Genomic DNA, 23,240 nt, shown 5'->3' with positions numbered 1-23,240 from the left:
TATAATAAAATAGCAATACCTACATGTCTACCAACAATTACTTTAAATGTAAATTGATTTGGGGAGCGAGGGAGGTAGATAGGGGTAAAGGGGATTAAATATATGGTGACGGAATAAAACTTAACTTTGGGTGGTAAACACAATGCAATACACATATGACATATTATTGAATTGTACACTTGAAACCTATATAGTTTATTAACCAATTAATCTCAATAAATTTAATAAAAATAAATATATGTAAATGGATTAAATGCTCCAATCAAAAGACAAGGGGTGGCTGAATTAATAAGAAAACAAGATCCTTAATATGCTGCCTACAAAAGATGCATTTCAGATCAAAAGACACACAGAGACTGAAAGTAAAAGGAAGAAAAAAAGTATTTCATGAAAATGAAAAAAAAAAAAAAGCTGAGGTATCAAACTTACATCAGACAAAATAGACTTTAAAACAAAGGCTATAAGAAGAGACAAAAAAGGACTCAGCAGTTCCACTTCTTGGTATTTATCTGAAGAAACCCAAAACTCTAATTCGAAAAGACATATGCATTCACATGTTCATTGCAGCATTATTAACAATAGTCAAAATATGGAAAGCAACCTAAATGTCTGTCAATAGACAAATGGATAAAGAAGTGGTATTTGAAATAGATTATTACTCAATCATAAAAAGAATGAAATCTTGCCATCTGCAACAACATGGATGAACCTAGAGGGTATTATGCTAGGTAAAATAAGTCAAAGAAAGACAAATACCATATTATTTCACTTAATGTGAAATCTAAAAAATGAAATAAATGAACAAACAAAACAAACTCATAGATACAGAGAGCATTTTAATAGTTGCCATATGGGAGGGGGGTGGGATATGTGTGAAAAAGAGGAAGGGATTAAGAAGTACGAATTGGTATGGTGTCAGATAGTACTAGATTTATTGGAGTGGATACTTTATAAATTATATAAAATGTTTAATTGCTAGTTTGTACACCTGAAACTAATATAGTATTATATGTCAACTGTAATTGAAAAACAAAATTATTATTAAAAATAAATAAATACAAAAGGCAGAGAGAATGCAGAGTACATAGGAAAGAAAACTTGGAAATAAAACATAAAAGTTTGCATTCCGAATTTTAGCTTTAGCATCCAGATTATTTCTTTTACCTAAACCTTGCACAGTTACAAATATGGCCACTTTACATAATGTCTTGCAATGACACACTAAAAATTACAGCTCTTAATCTCAAATCAACTTCTTCTAAAAAACAATATTTAATTCTATTAAAAGAAAAAAAAGAACTCCACTAGAATCACATTAGTTATTCAATATTTCATAGCTTGCCCATGCTCTTAAAAATCAAATTTATATTCATACTATAATAATCAATATGAGTCTATACTATCTGAATGTGGCTTAAGATTTTCATAAAGCAGAGTTTATACTTTGAAATGATATAAAATTTCAGAACGAGAGCCACCAAAAGAAATAAACAGCTAAAGAATACTGATGGCATAGTAAGAATGCAATAGGAACATGTCATCGAAGTTAAAGCATAAACATCTCTGGGAGGTTCCTACTTAGATTTTATACTGAGATATATAGATTAGGTATTTCTATAACAATAATTTAGCAATAATACAATTGTCTAAGAAATTTTACATTCTCAAAACACAAATTTAACATTTATAATTTCTCACCAAATTTTAGGCAAAAGAGTACTTGAGTCTTTCAATTAAATATGCCCTGTTTTATAGCAAGACTAATAAAGAATCATCTTATTCAGATAAATAATTCTAAAGCAATTAGTTAGTCCCAACTGATGACTGATTTTATAATATTAGTTGAATATTGGGTGGGATGCATGGAAACCTACTAGAATTTTCCTAGGCTCTTTGCCAGGGAGAATTCTTGTCAAGAAAAACAGTACTGAGATTTCAACTTTGAACTCTGAACTGTACATTGTGTGAACTTGTCAAATACTCATCCCACAAATAACCTCGTGCTCTTTCTGAAAATCTTGCCAACTGCAATGAATCTAATTTAGTGGAAAAAATATTTAGGGCCAAGAAAAATACACACATTGTGTACAGAGTGTCAATAATTCTGGAAATATTAGTTTACCTCTATTCATGATTTCACGTTAAAAGAATGCAGTTTTGATTCTGCTGAAATATTTTTACCATAATTAGCTCATTTTTCTCCCAAGGAAACATTTTCTTCATATGTTACTGCATTTGTACATTATTTTCTTAGAGTAATTAATTCAGCTGTTTAAAATATGATGCTACTAAGGTCAAGGTTTCAGATTCTGCACCCCCAGCCATTCCACATTCCCATGCAGATCACTTAAATTATTAAAATTATACCCTGTGACCTAAAGCATGCCCACATCACTTTATAGAATACAGATAAATAATAGGCCTTGCTTGTTTTCAATATAAAATAGACTCCTTACAACAAGAGATTGGATAGGGGTAGTAGCAGAATAAAAGTAGAAATTTTGTAGAATTAAGACTCAAAATAAAAGGATAGTCATTAATGGGAAGAACTTTAATATATAGCCAAGGAACATCAGAATAGCAGTCAGAAGTAATGAGAATAAAATAAAATTAAAAAAAAAAAAAAACAAGAAGAAGTAATGAGAACAGTGGTAAGTTAGTTATAGGGCTGCTCAACAAACTAACAAACACACATCTCTTCAATTTCTGTTATTTTTATTGGGCCAACATTTTCTGCTGCAGCTTCCTGTCTGGCATATTAATATTACTAATTATCTTCAGAGAAACGTAAAGTTCAAATGAACAGCTATCTCTTAAAATCACCTGACGGTCCTTCCTTTTTTTATAGTATCTGCCATAGGATAAATAGTAGCTATTTAATAACCATTTGTGAATTAACAAATAGATTTTAAAACAATGAATACATCAGGAATCTGTAGCAATAATGAAAAATGAAGTTCAAATCTCATATTAAATATAAAAAAAATAGAGCATGATTCCTCAAGCCCTTTTATACAAACTCCATAAAATCTAAGTAGTTGAAATAAAAATCAATGTCCTAAATGCCTTCATCAATATATTATGATGTACCTTCCTAACTTATTTAGACACCTAAATTTCTGTTTAATGCACCATCTTGATTTAGAAAAGGAAAAACAACATCAAATGGTGGCAACTACCACCTACAGAAGAGTGGGTCTTAATCCTTTAGGGAGGTCACATAACTCTTTGAAAATCTAATTTTAAAACAATAAGACCTTTCTACAGAAATGTGCACATCTTACACAAAATTCCATACCCAATTATGGGACTGTTCATGAAAAGGTCTATGGGATGCAGGTTAAGAAAACTTCCTAGTCTACGGCCCTGCTACCCTGAACTAGCCCGATCCCGTCTGATCTTGGAAGCTAAGCAGGGTCGGGCCTGGCTAGTACTTGGACGAGAGATCACCTAGGAAGACCAGGTGCTATAGGAGTAAAAAAAATAATAATAAAAATAAAATAAAATAAAATAAAATAAAAAATAATAAAAATAAAATAAAATAAAAAATAATAAAATAAAATAAAATAAAATAAAAAATAATAAAATAAAATAAAATAAAATAAAAAATAATAAAATAAAATAAAATAAAATAAAATAAAATAAAAAATAAGGGATTGTAAGCTGACAAGGTCCTTGAAATCTGTGAGGTCAATCAAGGGTTGCCTCGCCTAAAAAAAAAAAAAAAAAAAAAAAAGAAAACTTCTATAGAGGAGAGAAACAGTAAAGTTACTGATTTGTTTTACCTTTAAAGGGCCAAGAAAGATTAACTATATCAGTGCATAGTATAATATAGCACACAGTGTAGGCACCAAATAAATTACTTTTATATTTCCCAAGCTAAAATTGGTTTTAATAGGTATTAATACACTGTTATTGATTGATGATAAGCAAAATAAAATATACTGGAGAGAAATTATATAAATAAGCTTTAATTATTTAATTATATAAAATTATGTCATTAAATGCTAGATTAAACAACGTTAAGCAGGTATTTCTTTACTATGTAACTTTTGAGAGTTGTTACTATATAAATATACAAAAAAAAAACAGATTATGTAGCATTTTCTCAACTTCTTTTGACCATGAAGACCCCCTTTCCCCAAAGTACTTTTAAATGTTGTTGGAAATTACTTATGATGACTGTGGTAAGAGCTACAATTCCTTTTATTAACACTGAATTTTTAATGGAAATAAATCTACATTTTATTCATCTTGAAAGAAACCAAGATAATCAGAATAAAAGAAAAATAATATATCTGAGCAGATTTCTTAGAAAATTTCTTTAGAACAAAACAAATAATTTTGCATACTAATTCATAAGAAGCGTTATCTCTGAATTATCTGAGAGAATTCAGAAAGGCAGGGTAGAATCACAGTTTAACAGTGAGGCAATTTGAGCCCTGCAGAAAGAGACCCTGCTGAGCGCATAAAGGTAGAAAATTTAGCCCACATATTATGGGGCTGAAACAGCCCTGTAAAATGGCACCTTTATACAATTCTTCCCCCATGGAAGTAATTTCCTCTCATTTTTGCAACACTATGTACATTAGCATGAAACCTAAAGAAAGGGTAAAGATATTGAAAAACAGAAACTAATTTTTAAAGTGTTATATTTGTTTTTGAAATGCATTTTGTACTTCTTTGGATAAGAATGCCAAATTTCTTATATTTCATAACCCAAACAAAATGAGAAAGATAATTTACGGGGGAAAAAAATAAGAACTAAAATACTGCCCTGCTCCCTACTGAACATGACCCCACTCCCATATCCAGCCCTCCTGAGGACGGAGCTATTTTATAGTTCCTGAGCTCAGCTAAGTGGCTCCATCTACAGCACTTTATCTCTGACTTGTATTTTATAAGTAATAAGTGGGGTGGTTGAGTTGTAGTTAAGCCAGAATAAAGCAAGGAAAAGGTAAATCGGCTATTAGGTGATTGATGGTTGAAGCAAAAATAACACAGTCTGATGTGGTTAAATGTATATAGAGCAGATAGTCAAGATAATTATTTATAAACAAAGGAGAATAAAATAATGGAAAGGTAGGTAAGTGTTTACTCAAACTAAAAAACAATAATTATACCAGTAGATTGTGAAAATGTATGTATGTATAATATCTAGAGCAATCACTAAAAAATGCTATGCAAAAAGACACTCAAACAATATAGATAAATCGAAATGAAATTCTAAAACATGTTTAAGAAATACACAGAGAGAAAAAAACATAAAGCAAAAAAATAAAATAGTAGACATACACCTTAATATATCAATACATATCAATATATTATATGTAAGTAGCCTAAATATACCAACTTCTGACACACAGTAACCTCAGGGAAGCTCCAGAGAATTATGCTGAGTGGGAAAAAAAAACGCCAATACCAAAGGTTACATAGTGTATTAACCCAGTTATATAACATCCTTGAAATGATAAAATTGTGGAACTAAAGAGCATATTAGTGCTTGCCAAGGGTCTTTAAGGAGGGAGTTGTGGTGAGAGGAAGTGGGTATAGCTGTGAAAGAGCATTGGGGAAGGACCCTTGTGTTGATGGAAATGTTCTGCATCTTGACTGCATCAATGTCGACATCATGGCTGAGCTTCTAAAATGTTTGTAAAATATTACCATTGAGAGGGATTGGGTAAAGGGTACATGGGATCTCTGTACCATTTCTTACAACTGCAAATGAAACTATAAATTCCTTAAAATAAAAATTTTCATTCAAGAACAGTTACGTAAAGAACAATAAGGATGTTAATAGACTTACTATCAACAGAAAATTAAGAGATGCCTGTGGAATTAATAATATGAACCTCAGTTTCTATTCAGATCCATCAACAGTCTCAGTTTTTTCTGGATCTTATCTCTGAATTTTGCCTCAATCACCTCTTCTGCCAAAGATCGAGTTCAATTCTATGCTTCTAGCTTATTTTATCTTCCGTCTTCTTCCAGCAATTCAATGAGGTACAAAAAGAAAGTAAAAAAATTATGTGTTCAAGAGTTTGCTGATCTTTTATTTTCTAATGCAAGGGTGCTATTCTAATATTTTTTAATCCAGTGAGTCATGACAGCAGACATATCAGAATGGACACCATACTATGAAATCAATAACTAAAAAATGAAGATTAAACTCCCTAAGATTTTGAACTTCAAGCTTTAAAATTTGTGATTAAATTAGCAAGGTCTTTGAGAATTGAAATAAACTGATGTGATGCTAAATTAATTAAACAGGAAGCTATTAGACTGAGATGGTACTAATGCCTGGGTGGTCTAAGTAAGCAAATCAAAACCTAAGCATGTAAATGCCTCAGGGTTATGAAATCAAAATGCTAAGGACAACCAATCACGAACAGCCAACTAGGCTTTATGCTATAGCCTATCAAATAATTCCCTTTCTTTGCTTGCACCTTCTCTATATTAGTCTTTCCCTTGGCTCCTATCGGCAGAGTGCTCCTAACCTAACCACTTTTGTTTTGGCACTGCTGAATTCAAATCAATTTTTGCTCAAATAAAAATCTTAATATATCTCAGTTTATCTTTTAATAATGGTCACTCAAAACTGGTCACATTTTTTTCTCAATATTTCCTGCTTAGTAGCCTCTAATGATTAAAGGCCGGTGAGTGTTAAAAGCATCCTTCTCTACAACTCACTACCAAAATATGTGAAAAACAAAGTTAGCTTCACAATAAATTCTTCCAGATGTATAAACATTTATAGCGAGAAGGCACAAACCCAGTTTCATAAACTAGATGAAGTCCTCACTTGCCCTTGGGCTCTCCAGCAAGAGCCTCGTGTTAAAGGTAGATTCGGAGGCAAATACAGCATTCTGGGGGCAGGATTGGCTAATCCGATGTCTAGTTAAATCGGGCAATGGCTCCTCCTTAAGTGGTGGGATGAAGGACTGAAGGAAAGTCTACACATCTGTATTACTCCAAAGGGATTAAGCTGCTGGATGCTCCTAATTTTTCTACTCCAGCAATGCAAAAGTGGTGGTGCTGGGACAGTTTCTACTCAATCCATATATCTTGAAAGCTTCTATTTCACCAAGGAAAAATTATGTTTAATAACACTTATGCTAGCTAACATAGTTTACCGTCTCATCTAATCCATACAGCAACTCTCTTAACACACATTGCCATTGCCCCCAATTTATATATGAGAAAACTGAGTTTAGAGCTATTAATACCTTCCCCCATGGATATCCTGTTAAGAAAAAGTGAAATCAAGCTTCTAACTCAGATATTCTAGGCCCAAACACCTATTCTTAGCCACTACTCATTGTTTTCATGTTTAGTAAACACTCCAGGTCTGTTCCCCTAGAGATTTGAAACTGAGGGTCCTTATGACTTTGATTAAGTTTAGTCTTAAATCTTAGCTCTAGAAATCATTTCTCTCTCTCCCCTCTCTCTCTCTCTCTCTCTCTCTCTCTCTCTCTCTCTCTCTACACACACACACACACACACACACACACCCTCAGAGACCTATAGCCTTTATCCTAGATAAACAGCAACCCCAAGGCAGTAGAAGACAGTAGCCCTGATACCTGACAATCCAGACCTCCGGCAGACTGAAGATAACATCTTAACCTGTTATATTTCAGTTCCTGAGGCCTAAGGTGGTAAGACAGCCCCCAGCTACTTTCCCATGACACTGGACAGAGGGACACTGAAATAGACCTCAGAACGGTCTTCAAGACCTGAAGAAATAATTCATTACCCTTACGCCTCACCTCCGACCAATCAGCTTCCAAGACAACCCAAACCCCTAACCCACAGTATCTTGTGACTTTGCCCTATAAAATCTGTAACCTACCTATACGCCATCAGGGATTCGGGGCCTTTGAGCATTAGCTTCCCGATCTCCTGGATGACGCCATTCGTAACTGCCAATATTTCTCCATGCAATTCTCGGTGTTTATTGTTTGGCTCTGCTAGTGCTGGATGGACTCTGTTCTGTAACAGATTTTGACTCAGCAGGCCTCGGGGACCAAAAAATCTACTTTAACAAGGGGCCCTCCCAGAAGATTCTTATGAACAGGTAAATTTGGGAAATCTCACACGATGCTATGCTGAATCTCTAAAAATTTTAACATATATGCAAACTGAATTTATGTATTCTAGATTTTAGATTAACTGTTTTTTCCTATGAAGATGAAGAACAGCAGGTGTTCATTCTTTCATCTTTCTATATTCTCCACCTTTTAGGAAACTCCATATCCTAATATGAAGAAAACACCTAGAGCCTTCCAAAAATCATAACAAAACATAATGGTCATGATTTGAAAAAAAAAAAAAAGGTAAAAATAATGGCTAATAAGATTAACGTCTTTTTTTATATATATATAATTTCCTTTTAAAAACAACTAATAATCTTTATTAGGTAAGCATTGAATATGTTCAGAAAAATAATTGTGGAAACAGTCAATATGTTAAATGTCAGAATAACGTTTCTAAAAAGGCAAATAAAAAAGGAAAAGAAAAGCTCTAGGAACTCTGTTAAACTGTCTTTGGTGCTGTAGGGGAGGAAGAATGATTTTCCTTCAACCTTTCTAGATTCTTGGCTGAGAGCCCCCAGTCATAAAAGACAGATTAACAGAAGAAAAGCAAACGTAAGTTTAATATCATGTATACTCCTATATATGAGGAGGAGATGCAGGGAAACTGAGGAACTCCGGGAAATGGCCCAAGACACCACATCAAATATCATTTCCAGCTAAAAATAAAAGATGTCAGAGGTAGAGAGTAAGTTTTGGGAAGTTACCAAACAAAGCACAGTATACAAAGATAAGGTTGTTGTGCAGACTTAGGTCATTGCCTTCTCTACTGATATCAGTTTCTTGATTTTAATCCTCCTTCTCCTCTTCCTAGTATAGAGAGGGAGACACCTTTACAAATGGAGATTTCCCCTATAAATGTAAATGTCCCTTAGGAAAGAGTACCTTCTGGTAGGTTTTCTGAGAGCTTTATCCTGCCCCTGCTGGTTCTTAAAAAATAACCAGCTCGAGATAATCCTTATGCCAAAGAGGCATATTTTGAGGGTGGCAAATTCTAGTCCCCTTCACTGGTCAATCTGATTAAATAAATTGATGTTATAAAAATTTTAATATACAAAGCTGTTGACTAAATGATCCCTTCCTGTGTTTTTGGACAAAAATCCAACTTTATAAATTTACACACACACACACACACACACACACACACACACACACACACACACAGAGTATTTCTAATGACATCAGCTTTCAGCAAGTTTGTTTACCAAACTTTTTTACTTTAACCTAAGAATCTGCTATTTTTACACAACACTATAATCATTCCCCAAAGTCAAATCACTTCCCAGGCCATTCAGCAGCTTAATTGGCAGCACCACCCTTGTACTAACAAGTCCACAATAAAGGATATGTTTCCAAACAGTGAATATGTAACAAGGCAAAATGTGATTAAAATTCAGTACATTATCTCTTTCAAATTTTATTTCTGCAGGTGCAGAACACACTGCTCAGAGGCTCACTAGGGTAAGGTTCCCTTTCATTGAAAACAATTCTATTTATACACCTGTGTTTACAAAGATTCTAAATGAAAGACCTAGGAACAGATAATGGAACAAGGCATAACACTAAACATTATCTTCCCAAAGGCCTGAAACAGTTCTTCCCCAAGGAAAGGAAGGGGTGAGAAAAATCCTTAATTTAGCAAAGGTATCCCAAAAGACACCTGTGTTCTCAGAAATGAGATTATAAGGGGAAAATATTTTTATCATTCCCCAATGAAGAAATAGTTACCAGGAGCAAGAGCTGAAAATTTATTCCATATTGATAAAGACTAACTGGAACTTTAAATAATCAGCCAGGAGAGTCCAGGAGAGGAGCTAAGGATTACAGAAGTTCTCGTACTCTACATAATGCAGAGAACTCTACACACCAGAACGCTACAGGAAGAATTCTATGTTTACAATAAAACTCTATGGTTCTAACTTCCCCTTCCCTTAATTTCCTTTTCCCTTCTATAAATACTCCTCAATCTTGGCATGCAGGCCAGAGTGTGAATGTGGCTTGTCATGTCTGCATGCACTGGGTTGCAACCTTTCTTTTTTCCCAAATAAATCCTTTTTGGTGATGAAACACATAGTCAATATTATTTTTCAATCCACAACGTCACTTGTTATATAGTTATCCCTTTAATTCGGCAGGTATGTATTAAACATCTACTATTCATTCAACAAATATTTATTGAGAGGATACCATATGTGCTGGATATACAGTATGGAAAAAAATCATGTGAGGAATTATGGGCTACGCCTTGTAGGACATAAAAAAAATGACTAATACATAGACTAAGTACAGCTTACAATCCAATTACTATTACAAAGCGTATTATACACTGGCTACCCAGAGTAATGCAAAGTGCTTATAAGAATTCAAAGAAGAAAAGAGAGGTACATTGATGTAGCGAAGACCTGCACAGCATCTTTCCTATGCCTGACATTATTCTGTCAATGGACTTGTTTGAATCTTTTCTCTTTTTTTAATTTAGAAATTTAAACATACAAAGAGAGTAGTACATTAAGTCCCTCAAGCACCCATCACCTAGATTCCACAATTATTGTTTTTGTCAATCATTTTATCTATCATCTCTCATTCTTTGCCACCTCTCAAGTATTTTAAAGAAAAACCCATATCTCTAAAAACTTATCTCTAAAAGATACTTAGAACACATGTGCACACATACACATATAATACTATTCTCACACAATTTTTTATGAAATCTAAATTCTTAAAAACAAGTTAAAATAAAATTCCTTTTTACAACATAACCCTACCTTCCTGTTGACCTCTTTTACCTACTAAATTTAATGTCATATTCTATGTGGACTTTATTATAGAATTTAGTTTACTTTGAAGTTTCTCAAAACCCTTTCACATTGTTATGTGACTATGACTGTTGAAACAAGGGTGTCCCAGACCTAGCAGAGATTTTCAGCTGGTTTGATTTTGTTTACTTCTTTCTACACAGTGGAAGGGAGGACATTACTTCCCATACTCCTACCGCCTCTTTAGGTGCCCATGGCCAAACAATGTTTTAAGTAGCTTGAAGTCCTCAGACCATTAAAGGGATATTGTTCCCCACAAGCAGATGGGAGCTGAACAGTCTCTAGGAACAGATGGCACCATTCCTCTTGGGCAATCCATGGACAAAATGCTGATTCTCACTGGGCTATCCCTGGAATATGCAAGGCCCCTGACTGTATCAACACTTTGATTAAATAATGTAGTTAAAAAAAACTCACAAGCCTATATTATGTCTAGTGATTGATGACAATTTGTATAATAGTTAGAGAAGAGGTACTTAAGTATTTTTTTATTGTCCAATGAGTACATGTGATGATTCATTCTAATGTCCAGGTAACATCTCTTCTTGAACAGGTCCAGAAATTATCTCTTCATTTTCTTTGTCAAGTGTGTTATTCTTGGTTAATTTTCTATCTCATTCAGCAAGGAAAAGATACCAACACTACTATTACTCAAAATATATTAGCTCTTTGGAAATTGTTCCTATTGAAATAATTATAGACCTTGTTGCCTCTGCACTTCCCTAATACCAGCTCTTTCATGCTGAATCCTTCATTCCTTAGGAAGCTTCTTCATCCCTGGTGCCATCCATGAATGCAGGATTTCCTTCTTTTCTATGGCTCAATAATATTCCACTGTATATTGTCAGGGCCCAGGGCAGTCCACCCCAAAGTGTCCCACAGTGGCATACTATTATTTAAAGTAAAGTTACTTGACAAACAGCTAGTATAAGAAGGGCACGTTAACTTTCCCTGTCTCTGTGAGTGCAGGAAATAAATCTCCCCTCTGAAAGGTATCTTGAGACACCTTATCACTAGAACTAAGAGATCCAGGGCCCAAGAGCCACCTATGGAAACAAACCTTACTATCTCTTTCTTAACTTACTACTCAAAACCAAATTTTGTTAATATTTCTTACTGACAAATATACAAACCTTGCTTAGATTCCTTTCTAATGAGCACTAACTTTTTCTTTGTCTCGTCAATTCTTCCTAAATTATTGCTTCTTTGTTTAGAAAGCATAAAATGTTGGCTGGCTAGTTTTTCATTTCTCTGACCATTATTTATGATTCTCCTGTATGTACATATTAAATTGATTTTTCTTCTGTTAATCTAATCTCATGTCAATTTTATTATTAGTCCAGCTATAAAAACTTAAGAAGGATGTGGGGAAACTTTTTCGCTCTTCCTGACAATATACCTGTTCTTTAGCCATTCATCTGTCAATATACACTTAGGTTGTTTCTCCATCTTGACTATTGTAAATAATGCTGCAGTGAACATGGGGAGACATATATATCTCTTCAGCATAGTGTTTTTGTTTCCTTTGGACATATTCCCAGAAGTAGAATTGCTAGATCATATAGTAGTTCTATTTTCAATTTTTTAAGGAAATGTCATACTGTTTTTCATAATGGCTGTACCAATTTGCAATCCCACAAATGGTACACAAGGGTCCCGTTTTCTACACATCCTCGCCAACAATTGTTATCTCTTATCGTTTTGATGATAGCCATCCTAACAGGCATGAGGTGATATCTCATTGTGATTTTGATTTGCGTCTCCCTAATGATTAGTAATGTTGAGTAACTTTGTCATGTACTGTTGGCTATTTATAGATCATCTTTGGAAAAGTGTCTATACTATCTCTATACTATACTATTGGGCAAAAGTGTCCTTTGCCCAATTTTTATTTGGATTATTTGCTTTTTGCTATCAGGTTATATGAGTTCTTTATATAATTTTGATATTAACCCCTTGTTAGATATATGATTTGCAAATATTCTCCCATTCTGTAGGTTGCCTATTCATTTTGACGATCATTTCTTTTGCTCTGTAGAAGGCTCTTTAGTTTGATATAGCCCCACTTGTTTATTTTTTTGCTTGTGCTTTAAGTGTCATATTCAAAAGTCATTGCCAAGATCTCAAGAAGACTTTTTTCCTATCTTTTCTACAAAGAGTTTTATTATTTGGGGCCTTATATTTAAGTCTTTAATCCATTTGAGTTCATTTTTATGAGTGGTATAAAATAGGAGTCCGGTTTCAGTTTTTACATGTGCATATCCAATTTTCCAGCACCATTTATTGAAGAAACTATCTTTTTTCCATTGGATAGTCCTGGCTCTCTTGTCAAATATTAGTTTGCCATATAGAATGCTTCTTAAAATAAATGTTTTCAAGAAGGGCACATAAGTAAAAATACTTTCCAAACTTTGGCATATGCGCATATTTACCTTGTTCTTTACATATAGATGGCAGTTTGAGTTTTGCAGAAATGACTATGAAGCCTATCTTATATATATTTTCATGAAAGGAATCTATTTTTTCTGCCTGGATACTTCTACTGTACATGTATACCAGACGGACATATTGATCATCTACTAACGCTTTATTCTACTTCATGATTTACATGGCCAGGGCAGGTTTGGCTGCCTGAAGACTATATCTGACTCATCATTTGATCCATGGTGCTCAGTCCTGGCACAGGATACTTACTCAATAAAAACTAGCTGAAGAAATAATTGAGTAAGTTAATTCCATTGAAGGAAAAAACAACAGGATGAGGAAAAAGAGAAAGTTGAAAAGTTCAAGACCTTGCAAGTAATTTCATTTGTAAAGAACTTAAGATATGCGTGTTAAGGTCTTGGGAATGCAGTTAAAAATGCAGCTCAGGACAATGTTGTGGATGGCTGTGCTGAGGATTTTTTCTTTTTTTTCAATTTGAGTAGCACCAGAAAAAAACAATGCTTTGTAGATTAATAAGTGGAAAAACTATCTCCTAAACTAAAGAGGCCTGTTTCCCATCAGGTATGTAATATCAACAACTTTATAGAACACTGAATCATGGTGTATAGTTATGAGTACAGATTCAGTGGAATCAGAGTGTCATTCCAGAGTCATTGCATTATCTGTTTCCTCAAGCCCCAGCAAGCTTTAAACAAGGCAGCGTTTCTTTAACTCTCTTTTATTATTTACGGAACCGATAACATGCTCTTTCATCATTGCATACTAGCCCTTAGGACTGCTGACTTTACATTTTTGTATTGTATCTCACTAAGATGGGAGGAAAAACCAACCTTGACATTCACTTCTCTAAGTCTTTCTAATAAATGGTCTTTTACCAAACTGTACTAAATGACCGTTTCTATGGCATGCAGTTTTGCAGACAACTATAATCTTGAAAATTAATTTATATATAGAATTTAGTTTCACAAAAGCCTTTCATATTTAGCAACATTTTTTTGAAATGCCAGGATAAAGCGGAAGTTTAAAAAAGACTAATTAGAACCGTGGGTTTTTTGAAGTTCTTGTTTTGTTTTTGTGTAAAAAGATGCCTTTGAGAATTGGATAAAAACTACTGACTCACTCACTCTCTAAAGTCCATTCATGGAGTTCCCCTCTCCACAAAGTTTGGGGAACCTAGGTTCAAAACTCGATTTGGCCTATATTGAATTATTTTCTATAGTTTTTTTTTCCTACTTAACTTTATTATCTAAACATTTTAAGTAAGGGGAAGACAAGATAGAGGGAAATAAAAATTCATGGGGATATAAGATAAGTAATCAGTAATCCTAGTTATTTAGAAAGCTTCTATACCAAGACCACAAAATGTTATAAAGTACTAGATATACTGGTTTCCTAATTTTTCAACATAGAAATCAGTTTGAATTTAAACTGACTTAAAATTTAATTTTAGTTATTTATTCCACAAATGCTTATGAAAATCTATAAAGTACCATTCTAGGGATTATGGGGGAAGCAGAGGGACCAAAACACAGTCTGTGTCCTCAAGGAGACTACAATCTAATAGAGGTTCTAAAAACCTTACATAAGTAATGATAATGCAAAACTGAATGTGACTTGTCATTTAAAAAATACAGATAATATATTATGTCATGAGATCCCAGAAGAACGGCGAATAGGGCTATCAAGGTGTATCAAGGAAGGTTTCAAGAAGCGTTTCAGCTGGGCTTTGAATAATGAATAGGATTACATATGAGGAAATGAAGAAATAAGTCATCTTAGTGAGAAGAACAAAAACTGTACCAGGCACAGAGCAGGCCCCAACACATAACTATTCAAAGAATGAACAAACAAAAGAATTTGAAAAGGTCAAGAAACAGGGCAGTCCAAAGCCCATGTGAAGCACAGGGAGCAGTTGGTTTTGGTGAAAGTCAATATGAAGGGGAGGGGCCAGGGAATTAAATAGGAAAAGCAGCCTGAAGCAATGGGTGAGGGAAAGCTGTCAAGGGCTTTTGAGCTAGAGAGAAGCAAAACCACTGTGTTTTAGTGAGAAGAAAAGAGGACATAAAAATCTCAGGGCAGAGACAAGTGTGGAAACCTCTCTACATCACAACACATCACCCTGCATCTCGGGTGCAAGCACTGGCAACACCCTTCAATGTGATGGAATATTAAATACAACTGGATCTCAAACTGCCACTCATATGTGAAACTAATCCTTCTGCAATAGTAAAAATGACCTACTATCGTCAATATAGAAAATACACACACACACACACACACACACACACACACACACACACACAGAGTACCACCTCAAGGACGACCTAGAGCCACCACGAGGACATCAGTGCGTTCATCCTCGATCTCATGTCCCGGGACGGGACTATTTTACTGATGACGGTAAGCGGTTGTGATAGAACTCCTGCCCCGGTGCTCTCCTTTTCCAAATGTCAATGTTATGAGCCTCTACCAAATCCCTGGCTTTAACATCTACCCATGGGAGATCATTATAAATTAATTTTTAAGTCAATAATTATAACAAAATGATGCAGTTTATAAAACATTTACATATAAACTGGGTTGCTCATTATAACAGCATCTTTTGAGAACTGTCTTCATTTTACCCAAATCAGTGATTGATGGGATAAAGTTTATGGAAAGATCTTAAAATGTCATAGAGAAACTTGCTATATTTCTTTTATTTCTGATGGGCAAAAATGTGCAGATTTATAATTTCACACAAAAACGTAACCTTGCCATTTATACCTATGAGATTCTGTATTATCTATGTCTGCTTTTATCACATTTTCAGCTACATGTCCTAAATTACGAATCTTCGAGGAAAGGATAGTAGGTACTTTGTCAAAACCTAACAAAAAAATAATATATGTATATAAATGAAAATATGTACGAGGTAAATTACAATCAGAACACAGTCTTAACATATGCAGCAAACCCGCAATTTTAAATGGCAAAATCAAATGGACCATCATGAAGACATACCATAATTCGACGTTTCTGATATAATTTTTAATAACCTTAGGGTGTCTGTCAGGGCTCCTAAAATATGCATATCAACTGGTTTTCTAGCATTCATACTGATGACAATTTGTACTTGTCTTCAGCAACTTTTTTAAAAGAACGTTTTTTCAAAAAGCCAGTAGAGAGACCCTACTGACGCGTGGTGCTTCGTGGGGAAGGAGTTGGTGTTTTACCAGGCCCTAGGCTTGAAGGTGTGGTCCAGGTGATCTCTGGCCCCCTCCTGCCCACTCCTCCACCTGCGTCCTCCCTCCTCTGGCAGGATGAGATGTGCAGGCCTGAGAGAAGGAGAACCTCCTGGCAACTGTGGGAACCGTAACTACGCTAATAGTGTATATAGTGTCTGTGAAGAAAAAAATGAGAGCCTTGCTGAAAGTCTGAGAAACAAAGTAACTGCTTTAAAAACTCTTTCTATTGAGATAGGTCATGAAGTTAAAAGTCTAAATAAATAATTATCTGAAATGGATTCACAATCTGATTCTACAACTGGGTTTCTATTACTATGGGAAAACTGATGATTTTACCTAGAGGAAGCCAAACAAAGTTGCTGTGCATATGATGCTGTTTTCATTGTTTGTTTGTTTTGGGGGGGTCATTTATTGGATTATTAAACTGAGGTGATGCAAGTAAATTTGAGTTTGGAATCTGTTGCAGCTTAATGGCATGAAGTATCACTTTGGTAAAAAATCAGCATCAAACCATTCTTAATTTTCAAATACTATGGCTTTTTCCATTGAAATTACAAAATTTTACTTGTTTTATGAATCACATTAGATAATACAGTGCTGCTTGAATACTGTGTCATAATGATTCATTTTGCCTCTTTTTGGGGGAGTATCAAGATGGCCTGAAGTCAATTGTTCTTACACTTGTTCTTCTGTTGTTTGCTGTCAGATTAAATATCAGTATAATAGTCTGTGTTCCATTTTAAAAACTTAGTGGGAAAATAACAAAATGCCTGGAGAGCCTAATGCTGAGCTAGTACTAAACAAGTTTGTGATGGAATGGTAAATGTATTTTCCTGAACTGCCATCAATTCTAACAATGTACTCCCCAGCTCAGTCTTCCTTTATTTGGTTAAAATTGTACGTAGATTTCTTTTCACCTACAATTTATTTTTTAATAATTTATGATGATATGACTCTTCTTTGTCCCCCTTTGCCCAAAGATCACATTCTTTAATAAATCTTGTTATTTTGGCATATTTCTAATAGGGCACAAAATACATATGTACAGTACAGTTGTTTTATATTAACTTTATACATACATTGACTTGGCTTGCAATAGTTTTATAATTTTTGTTATTTAGATAAGCCATTTGGTTATCATTTGTGACAATAATGTGAAGCTAAAGTTGTTGCTAAACTATGAACAGAAAAAATGTTCAAGGAAAAAAAAATGTTTAAAGCCAATAGAGACAGAATGAGAAGAAACTACAGACTTGGAGAAAATATTTGCAAAAGACACATCTGATAAAAAACTGTTATCCAAAATATAAGAAGAACTCTTAAAACAACAAGGAAACAAATGACTTGATTTAAAAACTAGGCTGAAGACCTTAACAGATATCTCACCAAAGAAGATATACAGATGTAAAATAAGCATATGAAAAGATGTTCCACATATGTCATCAGAAAAATGCAAATTAAAACAATAATAAGATACCACTACACACCTATTGCAATGGCCAAAATCCAAAATACTGACAATACCAAATGCTGATGAAGATATGAAGAAATAGAAACTTTCACTCATTGTTGGTAGGAATGCAAAATGATACAGTACAGCCACTTTGGAAGACAATTCGGCAGTTTCTTGCAAAACTTAGCATACTCTTACCATATAATCTAGCAATTGTATTCCTTGGCATTTACCCAAAAGAGCTGAAAACTTAGGTCCATACAAAAATATGCACATGATTTTTACTCATAATTGTCAGCTTTAATCATAATTGTCAAAACTTAGCAGCAACCAAGATGTCCGTTAGTAGATGAATGAATAAATAAACTGTGGTACATCCAGACAATGAAACATTCAGCACTCAAAAGAAATGAGCTATCCAGCCATGAAAAGACACAGAGAAAACTTAAATGCAAATTACTAAGTGAAAGAAGCCAATCTGAAAAAGGTACATACTGTTGTATGATTATAATAATATGACATCTGGAAAAGGCAAAATTATGGAGTCAGTGAAAAGATCAGTGGTTGCCAGGGGCTGCGGGGGAATGGATGAATAGGCAGAACACAGAGATTTTCAGGGCAGTGAAAAGAGACTCTGTAGGATACTGTAGGATATATGTCATTATACATTAGTTCAAACCCGCTGAATATACAATGTTCAGAGTGAATCATAATGTAAACAATAAATTTTGAGCGATGATGTGTCAATGTAGGTTCATCAACTGTAACAAATGTATCACCGTAGTGAAGAATGGTGATAGTGGGTGATTCTATGCATGTGTAGGGGTAGGAGGTATAGAGGAAATTATATCTCCCTTTCAATTTTGCTGTGAACTTAAAACTCCTATAAAATATAAAGTCATTAATATAACATAATGTAATATATATAAAAAGTAAAATTTAAAAATTTATTTCACTCAGATTTAATGTGCTGAGATAGGATTACTGTATATACAAATTAGTAATCCACTATACAAGTGGCAGTAATTTTTATGTGTGGTAAATGTTTATAAAAATATTTTTGTTTGGCCTTCTTTGCAGTATAGATTTATTTGGGAAAAATTCAGAAACAAAAAATTAGTAGCAACTTCTAAGTCTCTTAATTCATGTTTTAGGCCTGAACCACACATTAGCTAATCCAGAAAAACTGGCAAATTTTCACTAGCTATGTTGTTAAGACCACAACTATAATATTACCAAGTAGTATTAATGGTAGAGTTATATTTTCATTTCTAAATTGACTTAATTTAGCAAATATTTATTGCACAACCACTACACTTTGGTTACATGAATTTTTTTAAAGTGCGACATGGTCCTTGTCTTCATAACTCCGTTAATTTATCCATGTTCATTCAATACCACTACTGTCTCAGCACATCTGCATTCCAGTCACTGGCCTGGGTTGGCAGGGTCACAATGGTGAACCAAAAAGGCCAAGCCTCACTCTTTATGGCCCTTGACACGCAGATTAATGAAACTATTCACATAAAATATATATGTCAAAATGAAAAGTACATGTAATTAAAATAAATAGGTCAAGAAAGATGAAATTCCTTTAAGGTATCCCAAGAGTAGTTTCTTATGGATGCTGGGGGCTGGGGCAGGGCTAGAAATAGAAGATGGAACCTATTAGGATATAATACATATTCTTCAGACAGAGGATGGGGCAGGGAGGTTCTATGCCCCTTGACAATACTTAAGCCACAGCATTCCACCTGCATTTGTTTTATCTTCCTGAGTTGCACTTGTGATTTCATTTGCAAAAAGACTCTGCTGAAGGGGGAAAAAAAACTTAACATCTGCCTTTAAGAGAAGATATTTATGCTTGTTAGGAAGACAATGGACCATAGGCTGTTCCCTTAGTCAGAAGTAATTGGATCTAAGTCGATCACATTTTTTTCTGCTGGAAATTTGCAGTTGTGACTAACAACTTTTATCAGTTTCTGATTGCTTGAACAGCCAGGCCTATAAGGCTGCAACAGTCATTTTAGGGCATAACCACAGAGAAACAGAAGCAGGTTTGTAGTTAAAAACAAAAGAGAATGACAGATATGCAGATAAAAGCAGAAATCAGTGACTATGAGACTCTGCAGAGACAAGCAAGTAAACTTCGTTTCTGACTTTTGAGGTCCTGGATTCTGATGCCTCATGAAACCCAGCTATAAAATGGGCTTGTTTCTTTCATCCAAAATCTCTGTATCTATTCTACACAGTTCCTCCAGTTTCTTAGTCCCTTCATTGTCCCAGATTTTCCTTCCTCTTTTTTATTTGCATTGAGTAAGTTTCAGGCTCAGAAGTCTGAATGTACAAACAGGATTTTACTATATGCAATAAGCTACATTTGCAGGTGTTAGCACCTGTCTGCACAGCTGCAAACATCTCCAGTTTCTGAATCCCACCCTACGAGCTATCACAGGTGAGCTCGCACAGTCTTGCTATCTTCTACTCTGGTCCGTCTCAAAAATGCCTGCTGCTTGCACAATCATCTAAGGGTGAGGCATCAAAGCCACGGCTAACACCACAGTTAATGCCTAAGTAAATTAATGTCTGAGTCTACACTTGGATCTATGCTGATATCTGTGATACTGTGATTTACAATAAAAAACATATATTTTATCTCTGTCTCCATTTCTGGCACAGAACTCCTAACACTCTTGGAATTTCCTGGAGCAATAAAAATCTTTTGTTATGCTAATAAGGTGACGTTTGGAAAGCATCTAAGGATGAGAATTGGTCCCTGACAGAACTAACCACATGATTAGAGGGTTGGAACTCTCAGTCCTACCCCCCAGATTTCCAGGGAGTGGAGAGAAGCTTAGGTTTGGATTAGTAGTCAATGGCCAATGACTTAGTCAACCATGATTACATAATGAAGCCTGCATTAAAAAAAAAAAAAAAAAAAGGACAGCTTGTAGGTCCTTTTGAAGAGCAATGTAGAACCAGATCGCTTCCATTTGCCACTTTGCCAGGCCCCATGCTCCAGGACAAAAGGAGCCCCTGTGTTCAGGACCTTGCCCTATTTTGTTCATCTGGCTTTTGATTCTTCATTTGACTGTCGATTCATACCTTTTAATATCCTTTGTAATAAATTGGTAATCTAGTGAGTAACCGGGTTTTCCTGAGTTCTGTGAGCCATTCTAGCAAATTAATAGAACCCAAGAAGGAGGTTGTGGGAACCTCTCACTTATAGCCAGTTGGTCAGAGCACAGATAACAACTTGGACTTGCAACTGGCATCCTAAATTGGAGGGGATCTTTGGAACCTACAATTTGTAGCCAGTTGGGCAGAAGCACAGGTAACAAAGTGGGTTTATGATTGGTGTCTGAAATGGAGGGTGACCTTGTGGGACTGAGCTCTTTACCTGTAGAATATGATGCTATCTCCAGATATACAGTGCCAGAATTGAGATGCATTCTCAGACACTCTCCTGGTGACTTAGAATTGCTTGTTGGTGTGGGAAAGCCTCCATGCACATGTTACAATTGGGTCCAGGAAACTCTTTCACAGTTCAATTCAACTCCTCCTGTTGTCTCTCAAACCCATTCCAATTAGACTTTTACCGGTATTATTGATGTCAATACATAGGTGGCTTTGGAATGCAAACAAGATTATTCAGATTCAAATCAACGTCTTCTCTAGCCTTTAAATTCTGCTGATTAACCTTAGTTATAAACCTAGAAATTTTTAAGAGTGTATTTAAGCAAACTGATTGACACTGGGTTCTATTTACAAAATTAAATACCTTTAAACATATTAAAATGTATTCATAAATTCAATATACTTGATTTACTTTTTAAATACTTCAATTGTCTTACTGGATAAAAAATTTTTAAGAACTTAAGTAATTTTTATACATTAAGTTTAAACATAAAAAGAGCAATCTTAGGTTCTCTTAAGTGTTCTAATACAATATATAAATTTAGAAACATTTATACATAAAACCACAATTTGTCAAAACCACAATGAAGTATCACCTGACACTTGTTAGAATGGCTATTATCAAAAAGACAATAAATAACAAGTGTTGCAGAGAATGTAGAGAAAAGGAAACCCTCATATACTGTTGGTGGGGATGTAAATTAGTGCAACCTCTATGTAAACGGTATGGAAGTTCCTCAAAAAAAATAAGAATAGAACTACCATTTGACCCAGAAATTCCTTTTCTGAATGTTTACCTGAAAAATATCAAAACACTTATTTGTAAATATATACATACCATATGTTCACTGCAGCATTATTTACAATAGATAAGACATGAAAACAACCTAAATGTTCACAGATGGATGACTTGAGAATGATGTGGAGTACACACACACTGGAATACTACTCGCTCATGAAAAAAGATGAAGCATTGCCATTGCAACAACATAGATGGATCTTGACAGTATTATGCTAAGTGAAATAAGTCAGACAGAAAAGGACAAAAACTGGTGATTTCACTCACATGTGGAATATAAAACAAAAAGTAATAAACAAAACAAACAAAAACAAACCCATAGATACAACAGAATGGTGGTTACCAGAGGGGAAAGAAGATGGAGGTAGAGCTAAACAGGTAAAGGGGTTCAAATGGCAACAGAAAGAAATTAAACTTCAGGTGTGAACATGCAATACAGCACGCAGATGTCAAATAATAATGTTGTACACCTGAAAATTACACGATGTCATTAACCAGTTACCCCCAAAATGCAATTTTTTTAATCAAAAAAAAATTTAAAAATCGCAAATTGAAACCAATTGCTCAATTACACATTTTAATTTGAAGTTACTAGGCTATTACTCCAAAGAACTAAAATTTACTCCTTTTAAGCAGATATAATAATAAATATGAACAGATTCTTCTTTAATACACAAATATTAATAATATAATTTTGACTCTTAAACACTGCAATATTCCATTTTAAATCTGGAGGCTGAAAAATGCATTCCCATTAAGGAAGACAATCATGACCCCAATTAACTGAGATTAACCAGAGATTTGATAAGAGAATGAATAGACAGATGGGTAAATATGTGTGTGTGTCAAGGTGCCATTTCCTGATGTTCATAATCCAGCAAAGTTACATGTTGCTCATTCATTCCTTAGAATCCTCAATGGGAAAAAAATGGCTAGAAAGAATGTCCCTATTTCTCATACTGGACATTGTGCCTACACGGCTCACAGTTA

The 23,240-nt window shown here is 34.5% G+C and overlaps 1 protein-coding gene and 2 pseudogenes across 4 annotated transcripts in view; 2 read left to right on the top strand and 1 right to left on the bottom strand.

Moving 5' to 3' along the window:
* The window catches only part of CFAP299 (cilia and flagella associated protein 299), a 528,622-nt gene that overhangs the window by 469,329 nt on the left and 36,053 nt on the right, over positions 1-23,240 (bottom strand). The gene's annotated exons all lie outside the window — the stretch shown is intronic.
* On the top strand, positions 3,357-3,475 carry LOC120588533 (uncharacterized; annotated as a pseudogene).
* LOC120588261 (BET1 homolog) lies at positions 16,657-17,541 on the top strand (annotated as a pseudogene).

The sequence above is a fragment of the Pteropus medius genome, unplaced genomic scaffold, assembly GCF_902729225.1.
Source record: "Pteropus medius unplaced genomic scaffold, Ma_sr-lr_union100, whole genome shotgun sequence".
In the NCBI taxonomy this organism is placed as follows: Eukaryota; Metazoa; Chordata; class Mammalia; order Chiroptera; family Pteropodidae; genus Pteropus; species Pteropus medius.
This window is presented reverse-complemented; position numbering and strand designations above follow the sequence as displayed.